This window comes from Ovis canadensis, chromosome 2 (genome assembly GCF_042477335.2).
Source record: "Ovis canadensis isolate MfBH-ARS-UI-01 breed Bighorn chromosome 2, ARS-UI_OviCan_v2, whole genome shotgun sequence".
Taxonomy (NCBI): domain Eukaryota; kingdom Metazoa; phylum Chordata; class Mammalia; order Artiodactyla; family Bovidae; genus Ovis; species Ovis canadensis.
In genome coordinates, this window is record NC_091246.1 from 215000859 (window position 1) to 215018161 (window position 17303).

Sequence of the window (17303 nt, forward strand, 5' to 3'; positions counted from 1 at the left end):
TAAAGTCAGCATCGAGTCTCCGCGTGACCTCTGAGGGGGCAAGATCAGCAGCTTCCAGGCACTGAGGGTTCAGATGGGGGAGTGGGTGGTGAAGAAAAGAGGGCAGCGGCTGCAGTAGAAAACTGACTGTGAAAAAGAAAGCAATACAGGATGGGTTCCCCTTGCCCCCACCCCCCCCCCAAAAAGGGCGGGCAGGTAAGCGGGGTTAGGGGAAGACATTCCGAAAATGCAAAAGAGCAACCTCGGTCAGGGCAGGTCATGGCTCGGAGGCCGAAGGTGTGCCCCACCGGCCTGGCCGTCCTCGCTGCCCGGCTAAACTCCGCCAGCTGCCCGGAGTCCCAGGGCCTCCGTGCCCCGAAACTGAACGGTCCCGCCGGCGGCCGCCAGGTTTCTCTGCGGATTCTCGGAGCGGAGCCTCCCGACCTGCTCAGAAAGGCGGAAAACCCTTCCCACAGGGGCCCACGACGCCCTTGGGCCGCGCCGGCGCCGCGCCGAGGCCTAGCACCCCAGCGTCCGGCCGAGGCCTCGGGGAACCGCAGAGCTGCAGCAGGCCTTCCTCCCCGGCTCCGCAGGGCCTCCGCGCTCAGCCGCGGCCCCGACCCGGAGGCGCGTCTTTCTGGTCCCTGCAGCTTTTGAAAGTTCCCGGGACGGGAGGCGCTCTGGGGCCCAGGCCCGTGACGCTGCAGCCGCCCTAGAGCCCGCCGCTTACAGCCGCAAGGGCAGCCCGCGCGGGGGTTTCCATCGAACCGTCCACACCCCTCGGGAATTCCCCACCGCGCCACACACAAACCCCAGTTCTTCCTGCAAGTTTCCGCCGCCGGCCTTAAACCGTCGATACGCGGCGAGGGCAGCGGGGGCGCTTAGACAGACCCCCTCTTCCCCACCCCCGGGTCCCAGCCCACGGCCGCTTTCCCTCTCCCGGAGGAACCCCTCCGCCGCGCCCGAAGGAACTCGAAAGTCTTCGGCAACTTCCGCCTCCAGCGCGGAGGGCGGGGCCGCTCGAGCTCCTCCGGACCGAGCTCGGCTGTTTCCGTGCGCGGCCGCTGCGCACTCGGCACTGGGCGGCGCTGGCTGGCTCCCTGGCTGCGAGTCCTCAGTCGGCGGCGGCTGGTGCTGCCTGTGGCCCGGGCGGCTGGGAGAAGCGGAGTGTTGGTGAGTGACGCGGCGGAGGTGTAGTTTGACGCGGTGTGTTACGTGGGGGAGAGAATAAAACTCCAGCGAGATCCGGGCCGCGAACGAAAGCAGTGACGGAGGAGCTTGTACCACCGGTAAGAGGAGCAGGAGGAGGAGGCAGGAGCCGGAGAGAGCCGGGGGGACGGAGGGGGGACGGGGAGGCGCCGGACACCCGCGCTTGGGGCCTTCCCCTCGCAGGAGGGGCCGCGGTAAAGATGGAGCCTCCGCCCGAGCCCCACACCATCGCCGCCGCTCGCAGCGAACAAAGAATAATGGCGGCGGACTGGAGCCAGCGGCGGCCGGGGCGGCAGCGACTCTGCCTGCAGCCAGCGGCGGCGCTCATGGCGGGGGGCGGCGGGCGGCGGGCGGCGGGCGGGGTGGGAGCCGGCGGCCGGGGGTGTGTGCGGGCGGGCGGCCGGCCGCGGCGAGCTGGCGCCCGCGTTCCCGCCGCCGGCGGGCCGGGCCGGGCGCGGAGCCGGGAGTCCGGAGCCGCCCCGGGGGAGGCCGCCCGCCGGCCCGGCCGGCGCTGCCTCCTGTGCCGCCTGCCCGGCCCCCGCCGACAGTCTCGCCCCCCGACCCGGCCCGCAATCCGCCAGGGCAGCGCCGCCGGGGTGCCCGCGGGGGGTGGAGGAGGAAGAAGGCGACAGTTAAGGGCAGAGGAGGTGAAGGTGCCTGCCTTCCCGGTAGCCTCCGTGTCTGCCATGCTCGCCTAGCGAGGGGAAGCGGTGCTCAGTCTGACCTACTCTCCTCTTCTCTTCTTTGTGCAATAAAGTTCGAAACCCAAGGTTTTCCTCTCGTCCTGTATTTTATTCACGCCCTTTCCCCCCGCTCCCGCCCCATTGGGAAAATGCTGTTTTCTGTGCTTTTCTGCTAACATGAGGTAATGAGAACTCGCGCTTTTTAAAATAATCTTTTGACTCTTTCCCTCACCCTTTTTTTTTTGTTTTTTAATTAGTAGTCATAGAAATGCATTCTTTGGGGGAGGAAGGGGGTGCTAAGAAAAATATATTTGTAATTAAAAAAAAAAACCTAATGGGATCTTGTAAAAGGGAAGCTGATTTTTGAAAACAGTTTCGGTTTTAACCCTTTTCAATAAGGTAATCACTTGAGAGCTATCATTCTGAAACACTTCGTTGAAACGAGTATTAGCGATGTACTTTTGTTTCACGTCACCTTGGCGGGGGACAGCCGTGGTGTTGGGTCCTTTGGATCTCCCCTCGCAACCCGACCATATTTCTCACATCTTTCTTAAATACAAAATTGGTTAACCCTAATTCTAAAAATAGCCATTTAAAAGTATGCATTATTTGCTTCGCCCGTAGTAGGTAACCCTAGCCCCAGACCCACAATAATTTAAGCCACAAGGTATATTTTTTCTTTCCCTTTTGGGGAAAACGGACAGCAGAAAAATCATTGACACATCAAGACAGTTTTTAAAGGACCATGGGATGTGACCTATTTAAGTTTGTCTTACCTTCTTCAGAAGTTAAAATTTCATGCTAGCGTTAGCTTTCATCAGTTCTGCCTTCTAAAGGTTTAGTATAAAATACTTCTGGTTGCCAGTTGTTGAAATCTTTTACATTCATTTCCTGATTTAAATATAAACCAAAACGGTTATTTTAGGTAATGCAAAAGGTTCTTTTTAAAATACTTCCCTGTCTCATGGTATGATACAATGGTGATTGATAACAAGGTTTCTTGTTAGGAATAAATACTGTTAGTATGAGCACTGTCTTCTGATTTTCTTTATCCAAGTCACTTTTCCAAAACCTCCTTGCTGTATTACTAGTATTTTTTTTAAAAAAACACATTAGCCATTTTTCATTGCCAAAAAATTTAATTAAGAAGATGAAATAGTTCTCCGTTAAGGGTTGGGAAGGTGATTTTATTTCCAAACACTGAGGAAATTATGGTGTTGATGATGCCATAGATTACTGATTTTCCTTAAGGCTTTTCTGCAAACCAGCATAAGTTGAACAGAATTTCTTTTCCCTTACAGATACTGACAATGATTCTTCCTTTGTTGAATTTTTTTTTAAGTTATGATAGTTTTTCTTTTGTTTTATCCAAAAGATCTTTTAAATTTTTAAATTATAAATTCATAATCTAATTCTTACCAGTCTCAGGTGAAACTTTGTAAACTTTTGTAATCATTAATATTTGAATATTCATTTGTAACATGTTACTAAGTTATACTTCTATCCCCTCCCAGGGATCAGCAGAAATTACAGTTAAATCTGCTTGAACCGTTTTTTAATGGAGGTGTATTCAGAAAGGCAGTGAGTCTTTGATAGAAATTAACTGAAAACTATTAAAAGGGCATTTCTTATGGAATATGAAACTCCAGTGTAACTCCTTTTGAATCATTTTTTTTTCTCCCCCACAGAAGAGCGTAAGGAAACTTATTCATAAAATGGCACCTTTTTCTGCTTTCTGAAATTCATTTTCATGATTAGATCTGATTAATAGACATTTTTGTTTCTTCATAGAGACATACTTTATTTTTCATTCTAAGACACTGAGTTTTATTTGGGGGGATATAATAATGGCTACAGTAAATCCAGGTATATAGCCCTCACTTCACCTCATTTTAAAAATTCTTTTCCTTTATTTACACAGTAGAAAAAAATTCTTGTACTCTTATGCTTACAATGTATCAGTGAAATTTGTAATTTCATTTATTTTATAAATGTCTTATCAGACATGGTTATGTGGACTTGTTTATAGCCAGCCTGTGATACAATCTTACAAGCATCTTTCTTGATATATAGTGTCACTTCAAGTGATGGCTTCTTTATTGACTAGTTAGAGCTCAAATCTAAGGTTAAGGATATAGTAGTCAGAATGATAAAAAGAAAATGAAAGGATTTTTTTTCTTACTCAGGTATAAACACATTTCTGCCTTATCACTTGGGACTCAGTTTATGGCTCAGAGTCAGACAAGACTGAAGTGACTTAGCAGCAGTAGCAGCAAATAATAGGTAACATTTACTGTGGTAGAGAATGTAGTTAGTGGAAAAAGCACTGGGTTTGGGAATCACAGGCCAGTTTGAATCCTGCTGTTGCCGCTATCATCCTGTGCCTACCCTCAAGGAATTTTGTGACCTTGATCTTTCGAAAGTCTTTGTTTCTTTATCTGTTAGAATAATGCCAGCTACTTTTAGTGTTGTCAGGTAATTATAAAGTACTTCTTTGGGGATTTAAGTTTTATTTTAACTTCCTAGCTGTGGAACCTTGGTCAGATTTCTTCTCTGTACTTCTAATTTTCCTTGATCTTAAGTAAACAGTTATCTAACTCAGACACATGTGGGAACTAAATGAATTAATACATAGTAAACTCTAGGCATGTCACAAGTGGTCAACAAATGTTTCCTTTATGTTTTAAATTATCCTTCATCATTATTGTTACTGTGTTTTAATTCACTAGGCCAGAAGCTGCAGCAAATCCAAAGATGGATTACACTGTCATATATCTCTACCCTCAAGGAACTATTGGGGACATGATGACTAATAAGGCAGAATATATGCCATAAGAAAGCAGTCAAAAGGAAAGCGAGATCACACTTGATGAAGATGGAAGAAAAGAGGATTTTACTTTTGTATTTCCAATTTTTATTTTTTAATAAGTAATTCTTTCAGATAGCCCATAATTCAGAACACATAAAATGTCATGCAGCAGCAGGTCATGTTTTTTGCCCCCACCCTCCAATCACCCAGGTGTTACCAGTTTCTCTTTTGTCCTTTCAGAGGTACTCTGTCCAAGTACAAACAGATATATGTATGTACTCTCCTGCCCTATCCCCCTTTGTATTCAAATGGTAGTGCACTGTGTACACACCTATATCTTGCAGTTTTCACTTAACACGGCTTAGCATTTGGGTTGTGTCAGTACATAAAGACCTTAAACTCCCTCGGTTATCTTCAGTTTCAGTGGTTTTTTTTTTTTTTTTAAGTTTTATTAAAATATTCGAGATCAATATGAATAGGGAAGCAAGCTGTATAAGAGTTAACTCTCAAATTTAGTCTGTATTTAACTCCTTTGTCGTGGTTCTTATAGCCCTAAACAGACTCTTCCTTTTATTATTTCAGCCAATAAAAGTCTATAGTTTTCTCTTTAAATGAGAAAGAACATCTTATGTAGTCCAGATCTTTTTTTAAGTAGACCATTCTCAGGGGATGCGATTACCCAGTAATCTTGATTACTGTACTAGCTTTCTCTGAGTTAATTTTTTACACACTCATTAACTTATCTTTTTGATGATTTTCTAATATTTCTTGGTGTTATAAGTGAGTTTTATATTTGATACCTAAATAAACAGTTTCACCTATATGATTGTCTACTGAGACTTTTCTTCTTAGATGAATTTTTTTTTCTTTTACTGTAGAAGTCCTTGGCTAAGTTATTACTTGGCCCAAGTAATAACTTCTTTCAACAAGAGCACAAAAGAAAAGTTTCAGTGCTCTCTTTTTCTTTTTTTCGACCTTCTAAGCGGCATTTAACTATTAGTACATTTTAAATATACATCTGTTAGTATATTTATCTTTAAAATACACATGCTATAAGGTCTTTAAGTTGATTAAACTTAGAAAATGATAACTAATAATCTAACAGCAGGGACTCAGCTCTTTTAAAAAAAATCATTAAATGAAGCTGTTTTGTGATCTCATTTTTTGTATGCTTAACTTGACAGATATATTAAAGCTTTTAATGTAAGAATATTGTCTTACTGTTATTTTGAGGATTTACTATGACTAAATGTTCACAAAGCACTTGCAGATTGGTAGGGGTCGGGAGTGGATAATTGAAATCTGTACAGACGGGAAAGGTTTCCTCTGGAACGTTATCTGGGGGCTACCAGGGAATTAAATGATTTCTCACAGTCTCATTGTATCAGTGGCTTGTCTTTTGGGTTGGAGGTAAAGAACGTGAACTAAAACAACAAACTGATACTGTGAAAATGGCTACTTGTTTTCCTCTGCCAATTTAATAAATATGCTAACAGGCATTATATGTGGTTAGTCTTGGTCAACTTTTTGAAGTTACAAGAAGAAAGTATGGTTCTAAATTTATACTATCAAATCTGTAAATGTAGATTTTTGAGACATTTGAAACACATTTGTTTCTCTTCTGATTCAGTGTGCTCGCTTAGTATATACAAACTCTTTGTCTTGTGTTTTGCTTTGCATTTTTCTCTTTTCTTAACTCTGCCAGTCCTGATCCTGTACAGATATGTTTCATTATTTTACCTAGTTTTGCTTACCTGTCTCCTCTGTTACCAATAAGAAGGTTGGTTAATTCCAGCAGATAAGTAGATGACAGTATTTTATACAACCAGTGATGAAAAATTACCTTTATGTATTTAATCAATTACATGAATCACAGCTTAAGAATAGTACCCCTTGTTAAACTTTTAAATACCTGAGTTGCTTTTCCTTGGGGTTGAGGTAAGATTATTAAAGCTTAGTTTACCATAAGTGAAGTGAAATGGGCTGTCTGAACAAATTCATCCTGGTTGGATTTATCTAGAATCTCTGAATATTCTATCACTCATCAAGGTTTAGAGAGGAAGTCTGAAGCATTGATGCTAACTTTTTTTCTAAAGGAGAAAAGTAAATACATTTGTTTGGAGAAGAGAGAATTAAGTGATGTTAAAATAGCTAAGTAATGACCTTGGTGTCTGAGTGGAGGATGGGTCTGAGAGTTTATACCAGTGGTATTAGAAAATGTCTACCAAAGATTAGTAAATCTTGGAAACTAAGATTTATTTCTTTAAGTCTTTCTCTAATGAACTGGTTGTCTGTGTTTGAATTTCTGGTTGTTATTATATGACAGTGTCTGTCTTAAGTTGCTTCAGTCGTGTCCAACTCTTCGTGACCCTATGGACTGTAGCCCACCAGGCTTCTCTGTCCATGGGATTCTCCAGGCAAGAGTATGACAGTATAGATGTAACTAAAAATGTTTGTAATCTAAACGAAGCTGAGTAACAATTTTGAGGGTGATTATCCCTTTTTGTGTAAGCAATTAGCAATAGGAGATTCATAAATACCTTGTTTGTCATCATTGAATTGAAATTTATTGCTTGTTCTGAACTCTGTACTCTTAAAAGGACATCATACTCTTAAAATATTTATTGTTTGCTGTTACTGCCTTTTATCCGTCTAGTCATCTATTCTGCGAACATTTATTGACCATCATCTTTTTCATATTTGGTGAAATAGTCATAAGAAAATTTAATCAAGTATTTTTAGAGATATTAAATAAACCATTGTTCTAGTTGCTATAGAAGCCTGAGTATGTGGCTTTACTGCCCAGGGTACTTACAGTATAATGGAGACGACAGAAACAAGTATAATAAAAAATGGTTTATACATGGCAGAATGTCAGTTCTCACTGTCTTGAAGAACTACTGAGTTTAGAAGAAAAGGTGTTCAGTGAGGAAACTTGTGAGAAGATAGTACTCAAATTGCATACGGAAGAACTTGGAAGGTAAAAATGAAGGCGAATGTATTGTGGGCAGTGGCATGGACAACACAAATGAAGACATGGAAGCAGAATGAACTTGTACATTCACCTTTCTTGAGGTGAAGAAAGTGTCATATTAAATGTAAATCCACAGTATTTAGGAGCCCTACGTGTGAAGCAGGAAGCTGTAAATTTCGTGTAAGAGGAGGAACAACATAAACAGGAATGGTGTGATATAACAAGCTAAAATGTAGGTAACTCCATACCCCCGGTCCTAGGCAACTACTAAAGTTCCCTAGGCACTTTTGTCTCCAGTGCTGAATTCTTTTAATAGTTGTGTCTGACTCCTTGTGGCCCCATGGACTGTAGCCTGCCAAGGTGCTCTGTCCATGGGATTTCCCAGGCAAGAATACCAGAGTGGGTTGCCATTTCCTTTTCCAGAGGGATCTTCCCAACCCAGGGATCGAACTCACCTTTCCTGTGTCTCTTGCATTGCAGGTGGATTGTTTACCTGCTAAGCTATTGGGGAAGCCTATTCTGAACATTGCATATAAATGGATTGCATTGTGATGAGCTTCTCTTACTTAACACAGTAAAACTGTTAGGGTTTATCCATGTTTATCAGGACTTCATTCCTTGCTGTTGCTAAATAATATTCCGTTTTATAGATATGCAATATTTTATTCATGAATTCATGGGCATTTGGACCTTTGGGCTATTGTAAATAATGCTGCCACGAGCATTCATTTATTACATGTGTTCTTATTTCTCTTGGCTTTATACCTAGGAGTGGAATTGCTAACCCACTCCAGTACTCTTGCCTGGAAAATCCCATGGACGGAAGAGCCTGGTAGGCTGCGGTCCATGGGGTCGCTAAGAGTCGGACACGACTGAGCGACTTCACTTTAATTTTTCATTTTCATACATTGGAGAAGGTAATGGCAACCCACTCCAGTGTTCTTGCCTGGAGAATCCCAGGGATGAGGGAGCCTGGTGGGCTGCCGTCTCTGGGGTCTCACTGAGTCGGACACGACTGAAGCGACTTAGCAGCAGCATGGTAACTATGTTAACCGTTTTGAGGAACTGCCAGACTTAGAGTGGTACCCTTTTACCTTCCCACTTGAGTTCAGATTTCTCTGTATCCTCAACACTTGTTTTTATTTTTCACTGTAGCCATTTTAGTGGGTGAGAAGTAGTATCTCATTGTGGTTTAGATTTGCATTTCCCTGGTGACTAATGCTGTCAGTCATCTTTTTGTGTACTTACTGGCCATTTGTATATCTTGGAAGAAGTGTCTGTTAGATTGTTTGCCATTTTTAAATTGGGTTATTTGTCTTATTACTGAGTTGTAATAGTTGTTTGTTATTCTAGATACAAGTTTCTTACCAGATATATATGATTTATGAAGTTTTCTTCTATGGATTGTCTTCACTTCTTTGGCACAGAAGTTTTTAATTCTGACAATTTCAAATTCTTTTTTTTTCTTCTTCCTTTCATTGCTTGTGCTTTTTGTTGTCATATCTTGGACATTATAAATTCTTTATTATAGACATTTTCTAAATATCTCTGAAAGCCGTGACTAATGAAAAATATAACTAAATCTACTAGTACATATTTGGAATTACACCCCACTTGCTCTGGTCTTCTTTTTTATCCTTTTTTTATCCTATGTCCAGATTCCTTAGTTTTGAGTACTGGCCAAAAGAAGCAAAGGTAAATATCAAGAGAAAGCGACTTTGAAACAAAGTTTAATTCAAACTTTTGTGAATTATTTGTTACTAGAGAATTTTATGTTTGTGTGGACGTAGTGTATTACTCATAAATTTAAATTCTGCTGTATTAGGGAAGTTCACACCGCAGACTATTACCACGGAGGCATCCCTGGTATCTTGGGCATAAGCAGTCTGCCTACAGTGTAGAAGACATGGGTTCCATCCCTAGGTCTGGAACATCTGGAGAAGAGAATGACTACCCACTCCAGTACTGTTGCCTGGATCATCCCATGGACAGAGGAGCCTGGCAGTCTACAATCCATGGGGTCGCAGAGAATTGGACACACGACTGAGTGACTAACACACACACACACCATGGAGCCAGTACTAACTCCGTCATTTTTTGCAGTTGACTCAGCTGACCTCTGGAGAATTTAAATTTACAAACTATTAGAACATTTTCCCTGGGCAAGAAATAACAGTAAAGCATAGTCTTCGTCACTCTGAATATTAATAGCATTATCTCTTTGTGAAGAAAGTTTAGAAGGTTTAGCTTTATTGATGATTACTAAAATCTGTTGTTCCTCATCAATAGTTTTGGTTTATAAAAGTTCATTTACTTGAAGGAAGTATTGTAGCCAGTCTTGTAAAAATGTTGATTTCGTTATCCTATTAATCAAGTCTGCATCAACAGAAAGGTTACCGTAAATAGCCAGCTCTTGCTTTCCTTTTTTCCATAATTCATTGTTTTTCTATCATTTCAAAACAGTTTATGGTTTGAAATAATTATTAACTAAATACTTGTTTGGAGGGAATTTATATGTAAACCGATGGTAGGGATTAGTTTAAACTTGCCTAGCTCTTTGATGAGTTTGTGAGTCCTTTGAGAGAAAGGGTTATTGGCTGCTTTACACTATAGTCCCCATAGTTTCTGGCAGAACACTTATTATGTAATATGCACGAAAACTTAGAATGAATGAATTCCTCTTGGAGGGTCACAGATTTGAAAAGCAGGATTAAAACCAATCCCCCTTGAGGTTAGAGGAAGCTGACATACATGCATATGCTTAGACAATTAGGGGTTTCCCTGGGGCTCAGACTGTAAAGAATCTGCCTGCAATGTGAGAGAACCTGGGTTCCATCCCTGAGTTGAGAAAATCCCCTGGAGAAGGAAGGGAATGGCAACCCACTCCAGTATCCTTGCCTGGAGAATTCCATGGACGAGAAGCTTGGCGGGCCACGGTCCATGGGATCGCAAATAGTCGGACACTTGTAATTGATTAGACAGATTACAGATTTATTTTTTAAAAGCCAAGGAAATTAGATTTCGTTTTTTCGTGGTTTAAATAGAAACTTCTCTCTGGAGTCTAAATTAACTCTGATGGTTTACTAACGCTTTTCACCTCTGAAACAGGAAAAATAGCATGAGACTATTAATCAAAGTGGTCACCAGAAGTCACTATTAGGTTGATTATAATAAAGTGCATTTACCTGAAATGCTGGACTTGACTTTTCAGGATTAGAGATAAAAGATATCTAAATATGAAGTGAATCCTTATCAAAACTTTACAAGTAGACTGTGGTCTACATGTCATTTTTCATCTTTGTAGATTATCCATGGCTATTTTTTAAGATATAGTTCAATATACCCTTGGTGCTTTGAGTGCTTGAGATTTTTCTAGTAAGCCAAATATAATTAAAATGATTAGCATGTTGCTTAATAGTTTATGCAGTTCTACTGCCAGATATTTCTTCACTTTTTATAATATCGGAAGCTAGATGTACATAGCCCTAAACAGTCTTATAAAGTTCTTAGAAATCTCTTAACATCTTCAGTTCTCCATCTGTGAAGTCAGAGCTAAAGCCAGAATTCCTGTCTTATGACTCCTGCCATATAACGTGTACTGTGTTACTTCAGGAAAACTGATTTTCACTCTTTGTTGTTTAGTATGTAAATAATTCACCAAGAATAGCATTTTAAAATTTAGTTCAAACTGTTAGAATAATAATGTTAACTTTATACCCTTTAAAAAAAAAAAACACTTGAACATTCATTTTTCATTTCAGTATAGTGATTTTCACATAGTCATTCAGGTTTTGTTGAGTAAATGGAATAATGGGCTATAAATATTTAACCTCCAGGCATAACTTCTGTAAGTCCTTAACAGTGTTAGCCTTGAGCTAGTTTATGAAGCAGAACTTGAAATTTGAAGACAGCTTCACTCTTTACTCAACATGGAAATTGCTCTTCTAAAAGTAATTACATGTAGGAGGTGCATAATGCTTTTTTCCCTTTAAAAAAAAAGCAGCTTCAAAAATCTAATTAGTAGAATTTCATATATAGAACCTTATATAAGGTAACTTCTTTGAAAGGCTAAAGGTGGAAAAAGTTGTGAAAATGGTATCAGATGGGTGTTTGGATAGAAAGAATGGGAAGAGTTCAGTTAAATGTTATTATGTAAAATAATGCATAGTCATAGCTGCTGCTTTGCTAAGCAACATTGTTTGTCTCTTGGTGACCAGATACATGAAGGCTTGTTATAGAGCCATGAGTAGTCTTACCTGGAGGAAAACAAGGCAGATACATTTTGCCAGTACTTAAAAAAATAACAGTAACTGATTTGAGAAAGTACTAAAGCTTTCTTATTGAAAGATAGTATAGAATTAGTCACACTAGAATATGAGGGTGGTTTATGTAAGTCAAATAATAACCTTCCTAATTCATTTCTGTTAAGTACTTCCTGTGAGGACAGTTTCTTACAGAGCATACTACATATTTTAAATAGCATTCAAATTAAATAGCATTCAAATACTGTAGTAATCAGAAAATGCAATAAATCATAACATGTAAATCTTGAACTTAAGATGGTTTTCTTTAAGTTCAGCCCAATAAATAAATTAGGGAATTAGTTTTAATAAATAACATTGAAAAGATTCCCTTTTTTTTTTTAGGTGATGGTAGTTGAGTACTGGCAATTATTAATAATTTATTAAAACATATAAACATATTTTCAAGCCTTTTGTCTCATAAGTGATTAAATTTCATCAGATTCAGATCACATAGAATTAATTTCAGATACAGTTTTCTTCCCTTCCTCTAATACTAGACTATGGGCTAAATAAAGTATGGGTTTGTATCCCAGTTAAGGGAGAAGGATCTTGGTAGGATCTTAGAGAAAACTTTCTGAAAATTATGTCAGAATTTACTTAGCTTGGTAAAGTTACCAAGTTATTTTAGTTTTTCACATTGCCTATTCTGGTTCTTTCGCTAAAAAACATATATATATATAACCTTAATTTGTTAGGGTGTTCAGTTCAGTTGCTCAGTCGTGTCCGACTCTTTGCAACCCCATGAATCGCAGCACGCCAGGCCTCCCTGTCCATCACCAACTCCTGGAGTTCACTCACACTCACGTCCATCGAGTCAGTGATGCCATCCAGCCATCTCATCCTCTGTTGTCCCCTTCTCCTACTGCCCCCAATCCCTCCCAGCATCAGTCTTTTCCAATGAGTCAACTCTTCGCATGAGGTGGCCAAAGTACTGGAGCTTCAGCTTTAGCATCCTTCCTTCCAAAGAAATCCCAGGGCTGATCTCCTTCAGAATGGACTGGTTGGATCTCCCTGCAGTCCAAGTGTAATCAGTCTCTAATCTAATAGGGTTCTTACAGCTGGAGTTGGTAAGTGTGTTGAGCATGTAGTGTGCTTGTGTACATATGTACATACCTACACACATGTATACAGACACATTACAACATTCAAATATGCTATTTTCCTATCTGGTTTCAGTGAAAGTATGCTGTATTTAATACCAAATGACTATTATTAGCATCAGAAACGTGAAGCATTAGATTTCCAGTACTGATTGCATACATCTCAGTTCTGCTTAATAGGGCATACAGTGAAGATAAATGAAGTGTCTCAAGGTTAACAACCAAAAAGCATACAGGAGGAAAAATAGAGGAAAAGAAGCAGTGCACCATAATCATTGACTCCTGGAAAGCTGGAGTCCTTTATGTAGCATCTGAACATTTTGCTTTAATTTGCTTTAGTAAATTAATCATGTGGTGGTGGTTTAGTTGCTAAGTCGTGTCCAACTCTTGGGATCGCATGGACTGTAGCCCACCAGGGTCCTTTGTCCATGGAATTCTCAAGGCAAGAATACTGGAGTGGGTTTCCATTTCCTTCTCCGGGGGATCTTTCCAACCCAGGAATCGAGCCTGGGTCTCCTGAATGGTAGATTCTTTACCAACTGAGCTACAAGGGAAGCTCAAATTAATCATAACGCTCAGAATATTAATCTTAATCAAGACATATTAAAGGTGTACGAGTATGCTAGCAAGGCTTTCAAACAGCTGTAGTATACTAAAAAATTAACAAGTACAGAATAGCTATGTAAAAAGTATTGTACATGAGCCCTAGATGTTTTAGGTTTTCTGCAAAATATTTTTAGTAATACATTTGACTATGACAACAAACTGGTCATTTAGTTTTAAAATCGTGCCTAAATGTGACTTTTTGCTGTGATTACCCTGGAGACTTTAAAGTCTGCTTTTGTGATTTCCTTAAATCCCTGGACTTGGTGAAAGAGTTCAGGAGTCACCCACTTGCTAGACACAGGAGCAGGGTTTTTTTCCCCCCTTGTTTATAATAAAGGTTATTTGCATTTTAAAACCATGGCCTATATTCATATGTTCTCTTAGTTATGAATGTATTGTTTCTTCTTCAAGTCAAAATTCACAGTTCATTTCGATGAATGCTGAACCTTTCATTCTAAACTGGATTACATTTGTCATAGATTTAAGGGATTAAAAAGTAAACTTGTGAGGGAGATGGATTTATTTTTCATAAACTTGAGCTAGAATGTTTAGGATCTTAAAGACCTGGGCACTTCTTAAAGTTCAAAGTATTTTAGGATAAAGAACAAGGTGAAGATTTACAGCATTCTTTGCTTTCACTTAATGGTTGTTAGCGAAAGTGACGATACAGACTGGCTTTCTTGTTCAGTGACCTTTATTACAGAATTTGGTACTGCCAGAAATTTCTCCCTAATTTGGTAAAGTTCTGTATAGGTGCTGAGTAGGTGAATTTGAATGCTACCTTATCCGTGAGGGCTTTATACTTACCACATTTATAGTATTGAAAATCCGTCAGCATCCTTCCCACCCTTATATTTTACCCAACACTTACTGTGTTCTGATTTGTTACATGTTTTACTTGTTATACTTCTCTCTTCTATTTCCACACACTAGAATATAAATTCCACAAAGTTTTTTTAAACAATTATTTCTTCATCTCTAGTAACTTGAACAAGTGCCCAACATGTAAGTACTTGGATATAATGCTATAATACAAGTATACTGTATATAATGTAAGTTGTTAAAACTGAAGATCCTTTTAGTTTAAGAACAGTGAATATTCACTTCTGGTGAGTTACCTCGGGATATATTGCTTTACAGAGTAAAATACATTGCAACATAAAAATTGTAAACCCATTAACTTAACTTTGAGACATCATTCTCATATTGTCATTTTGCCCTAGTAGCTGCGGATTGATAAGGAATGACCATCCTTTATCTTTACCCTTTATACACCAGCCACTGACTCACTCATTTCTCTAAAGGCCTACTGTAATTAAAGTCTTTGCTTATACCATTTTTCTTATCAGAAGATAAATCCCCAAATTTATTGATACTGTATTCATCGTCAGTGTTTGGCATTCCACCACTCTTGACTATTGCAGTGCACTGTCTTCTTAAATAGACACTTTACTGAAATGTTTATCCTAACTATATTGAAATTTTTGAATATCAATTGTCTTGACTATGTAAAGGTACAGAAGTGATACAATCCTAGTCAGATAAATTTCTTGACACTTTCTAAGATGGAAAGAAAAAAGCTGCTTTATCCTCTTTGAAAATTAAGAAAAGGACTGTTAAAGTGATAAATTTTATGTGTCATATCTGAATGGTAATATTTTTATATTTGCCCAAGATTAAGAGGCTACGCGACATATTTTTAGTCCATCGTCTTTGCCACGAACCATATAGTAAAAGGAGGTAATAAATATTAAGTGGCCTGCATAATTGTGTGTGTGGGCATGATCTTGTGTTGTCACTTCCTAAGATCAAAGCATTTAAAATTGAGAGAGAGCTTTTTATCCATCTGTTGTTTTCAGATGAGGAAACTAGAACACAGAAGATTTAATTTGTCCTGTGACCACTTGATGACAGCTCCAGCTTTCCATCGAATGTTAGGCTATTTCCCAACTGTTCAGAACAGCATTCTTTGTTTCACTCAAGGTGAGGTGCCTAATACTGCGGAATCATTCCCTTTTTGTTTTTCATGTTAAGAGATAGAGCTCTGAAGACCCTTAGAGCAAAATGGCATGTCTTTGTGAATGAATTTATTAAAAAAACAATTTTTTAGGCATGACACGATTTTGAAATTCATTTTTAAGTTCATAGTTTTCAAAGAATTACGTTCTATTTTTAGGGTTAAATCATGAAAATACCTAAATCTTAAATATCATTCCCAAATAAATTTTGGAATTCAGAATTATTGGAAGAACTCAAGAATTCTTGACAGACTGTCAAGCTAATACTAGATTTTCCATGATTTCTAAAGCTCTATTGTTTCTAATGTTTCAGATCCAGTATTTTTACAACATTGTGTCTGACTTCATATGTACCTTATCTTTGCTTATTCAGTCTTTTGCTTGTTTTTGCACTCCCAAAATGCATTTCATTTGTATAATCATTTAGGAATCTCCTTTCCTCAAGTAATTTTGGAAACCTGTATATTGGCTCTGTTAAATGATCCTGTGTCTGAATACTGCTCTGTTGACTAAGACTGCTCCTGGGTTAATAGAAAAATTGAAGACTGTACACTACATACCTTATTATCTCTTCTCTCTCCACCTGAAGATACAAACACAAAGGAGTAAAAGCTTTCAAAATCATAATTAATGTGCTCACATTAAATGTTAATTTAGTTTAGTTGGAGACTGCTGTTTCAGTACCTTCAAGGTGAAAACCAGAATAGTTTCTGTTTTAGTTGACTCTTGAATTTCTTACCTGAAACAAACTTGTTTTTCCTTAAATGATTCTCACTTGTTCTTTGAGAAAGGCCTGAATTAACTGATGAAAGACAGTTGTACTGTTGCTCAAGTGGTTGATATCTGCTGAAGCTAATTAATATGGCTCTCCCCCACTTTGAAAAAGGTTTGGTTGTCTTCCAGAATGAAATGGTAATGAAACACTGGCAGTTTATTTACATGGGGGATCCTAACCATTGGAAATACCACACGTTGTCTTTAGAAGAAAATTAAAAGTAAGTAAAATAATATCATCTAGTTGGGGAGGGAAGAAGATGCAAATCACATTCTTTCTTTGAATGTGACCTTGTAACTATAATTACTTATGTTAGCTAATGGTTTTATTCTTTTATTATAGAATCATAAATATTTTATTTTCTGAAGCAAGTTGCAATGATACCCTTCCCAGGTGGCACTAGTGGTAAAGAACCGGCCTGCCAATGCAGGAGACACAGGAGACATGGATTCAGTCCCTGGGTCAGGAAGATCCCCTGGGGAAGGGTATGGCAACCCATTCCAGTATCCTTGCCTGGAGAATCCCATGGACAGAGGAGTCTGGTGGGCTACAGTCCACAGGGTCACAAAAAGTCGGACACGACTGAAGTAATTTAGCAAGCACACACCTTAAATGTTAAAAGGAAATTAAGTGGCTCTAACATTGAAAAGTAAACAAAAGAAGTATGATCTGGGCTTAGAGTTACTTTTAATCAGATGATAGGGTGAAACTATTTGGATGACAGCATAGGTTAAAAAAAATGTGGCGGACTTCCCTGGTAGTCCAGTGGTTAAGACTCCCATGTTTCCAATGCTGGGGGTGGGTAGGGTGTGTGCGTGATCCTTGGTGGGAAAGATTCCACATGTG

At 39.5% G+C, this 17303-nt stretch overlaps 1 protein-coding gene across 15 annotated transcripts in view; it reads left to right on the top strand.

The window, feature by feature from the left end:
* Nucleotides 1-780: 780 nt before the first annotated feature.
* CREB1 (cAMP responsive element binding protein 1) overlaps nucleotides 781-17303 on the top strand; it is a 50994-nt gene continuing 34471 nt past the window's right edge. For 2 of the 15 annotated variants that reach the window (XM_069578134.1, XM_069578137.1), the window contains exon 1: nucleotides 1054-1268. The gene's annotated coding sequence lies outside the window, so the exon portion shown is untranslated. Of the gene's footprint in view, nucleotides 1269-15523; nucleotides 15648-16568; nucleotides 16678-17303 lie in introns of all 15 variants that reach the window. The other 13 variants (XM_069578130.1, XM_069578129.1, XM_069578126.1 and 10 more) reach the window with 13 other exon arrangements.